The sequence below is a fragment of the Anser anser genome (genome assembly GCF_964211835.1).
Source record: "Anser anser genome assembly, chromosome: 16".
NCBI classification, from domain to species: Eukaryota; Metazoa; Chordata; class Aves; order Anseriformes; family Anatidae; genus Anser; species Anser anser.
Window position 1 is genome coordinate 8,268,679 of NC_139737.1, and position 3,024 is coordinate 8,271,702.

General features: G+C 37.3%; 1 long non-coding RNA gene across 1 annotated transcript in view; it reads right to left on the bottom strand.

The window, feature by feature from the left end:
- Positions 1 to 3,024, bottom strand: part of LOC310882536 — a 77,834-nt gene that overhangs the window by 41,070 nt on the left and 33,740 nt on the right. The window lies entirely within an intron of this gene.

A 3,024-nucleotide genomic window follows, 5' to 3' on the forward strand; every position in this document is an offset into this window, starting at 1 on the left:
CAAAGTTTCTGCTACATTATCCACACTTACTCTCTTTGCTGTGGGGATTCTGATTATCTGCTGCACTACAAACGCTAGTGCAGACAGATAAGCACATTGTAATGTTTGTTTCCAGTTCAAATTCGTCTTTTTGTCTATTTGGCAAATGACCAATTTATAGAGAATGAGAAAAAGGGCGAAATTAAAACAGGCAAAAGCATTACACTTAAAATCAATTTCAATTTAGGTACAGCCCCTCTGCTGAGAAGCAGACATGTTCTTACAAAGCAGCCCACCAATCACAGAAATAAATAACGCTTAGAGACAAGGTTTTCCTGATGCCAGAATAATATGTCAAGTGCTGGAATTTAATTCCCATTTCCAATATGTTTGAAAACTGAGCTGATTTCCATTTCTGCAGGTAACCATTAGTTAGATGTGGTTCCATATTACCTTCACGAGCACATAGCCTTCTACTGACAAGAATGACCACAAAAAAATAAACACACTGCCTGGAAACTGCTTAGCTGCTGTTAAGCAGCCGTTTTGGCATTTTTTTGTAATCTCAGACTTGCATCATTATACCCAACATTGCATGCAGTATAAGATAGATGTGTTTTATTTAACCCGAAGTGTTATATAATGACCAGCAACTTTTCAAAGCCTAATTTTATATCTTAGCTTTCAGCAGAGTCCATTCCATGAAAGAAATTACTAAGCACACACCAGCATTTACACTATGGTGGTTTTTTTTTGTTTTTTTTTTTTTAAGCTGCGGGAACATTAAGTATTCCCACACCCTCTCTTATTGCCTCTCCTTTAATATAGTTTCTCTCTAACTCCGCTTACAGAAGAGAATGGAAGCACACTGATGGTTTGGGGAGTTGGGGGACTGAAGGATGCGTGCAGGGGGCTGCACAGAAACAGACTAAAAGCAGAACATGACAGAATAGTTTGCAGATACCTTTGTCTGATGAATCTTTTGTTCATTTGTGAGCCTTTCTGCCAATTGTTCCATTTTCGGTAAATTGACTATAAGGTAGTACTTACCCTGGTTTCTCTTCTGGCTTATTTACAAATGTTATTTGTTCCAGTGCTTTGTGCCTGGCCACTTTGAATACCTAAGATTACTACTATTGTTTCAGAAGAGAAGCTCTTCAGACAGAGAGAGGAAAGCAGACAGACACTGACGGCAAGAGTAATGAGTGATATAAATTCAGCCATCTCCAGATATTGTGACTTGCATTGCGGGAGAATAGTGTTCTTACTAAAAATACCCACTACTTAATAGTATAACAACAACAAAAAAAAACAAGTAGCCACATTCATATTAGCATTTCTGTCTGAACAGACATTCAGAAAGGCAAACAACTTCACATGTCTGTTAGTTTGGGGGTGCTTTGCTATCTCAACTAATTTAATATAGTCATCTAATAAAAAGATGATTTGCTTTAAGTACAATTATATTCTGTCCACAGACCTTAACAGAACAGGTTTAAGAGTTTAGCCCGTTGTCTGTGATGATAAATGCAGAAGTTTCTGCAACTTCATGGGGATGCAACTGAGTCAAGGCTGATCCCTTGGGAAGATTATGCCTGAAAACTTCTCACTGTAGAGTTTGCAATGCTTCCTTTACACTATGACATTATACAGTATGCTGTATAATTTATAATAGTGTCATAACTGCCCCCTCCATCATTACAAGTATTCATTCTCTACAATTCAGACCCCAAAACCTCACTATGAACATTTTTGTATCTTCGGTATCATTGGTTGTGTGTTAGTCTCACAGCTCTAGGGATAGTCTGATCCCAGCTCCTCTAATGCTCTTTGCTGAACCTATTTAACTTCTACCAGTAAAATGAAAATAGTTAAACTTGTCTGCTTTCAGAACGGATTTCTGAGAGAAGAATGGAAGCATATTATGACAATATATGAAAATACCACAAAACCAAAAGGCTCTTCAGGTACTTATAGACTTTTATGCCCTCTAGGAATTGGTAGGTAATAGTCATATGTCATAAATGTTAATAGAAGATGCCTACAGAGGCAAACATTAATATCTGAAGCAAAGAAATGAGTATTCATTATCACTTGCAATTAACATTTTAATTCATTAACCTAAAAAATGAAAAAACTAAACTGTATTTCCAAGTTTAAAAAGGTTTACTAAAGAGGATTGATTATCTGATGTTGTTAATGTTTTGAAAAAAACTCTTTTCAGAACAAAATGCAGAATTATTTCTTGCATGATGAAAATACATTTTTCCTTGGCCTAAATCCCCTTCCTTACAGAGACTTTTTCCTGGACACAGACTTGTACTTGCCTATTCCAAGTTTGGGGTCATTCATTAGACCATGATCATTGCAATGGAGCTGCTTAAGACAAATGTGGAAATTCAGATAAAAATTTAAGTTATCACCTGATTTGAATTCAATTCTCTACTCCCCTATTCCCATCTTTTTCATCTAGGTCATTCTGACAAACCATTTCATGCTAAGGCAGTACAAAAAAACCCTGAGCACAAATTCCTTCCCCTCACAGGCTGAAGCTTCATGAGGTTGTAACCAACGGGTAAGAGAACATCACAGTTTTGTGAAAGTTCTGTGACTGATTCCAATCTCAGGCTTGAAACAGCATCCACTTATGAAGTCCCTGTTCTGTTCCCTTTCTGTTGAGTCAAGATAAGTTATGTCTAGACAGTAACAACCAAATATCTGTCCAGGAGCTTGTTGCAGATCTCCAAAGACTCTTCCCAGCTCTTTGCAATGCTTCACTGCCCTGGCCGATGGATGGTATTCTCAAATCTCATCTAAATCCTCCTCACCTCAAATCAAACCAGGTAACTGTTGCCCTGCTCTCTCCTGAATTAAACCACTCGTGTTTACATTGCTGTTTGCTAGCGTACTGTACTTGAATCCAAATCCAGCTGGAAAATGAAAGAAACTAGAGTTTAAACTCTATCCCTTCCCACCTCTTTATTAATGTTTAGAGGAAAAAAATTATTGCTGGAAGGTACAAGCATTTTTTCATGAGTAACTCAC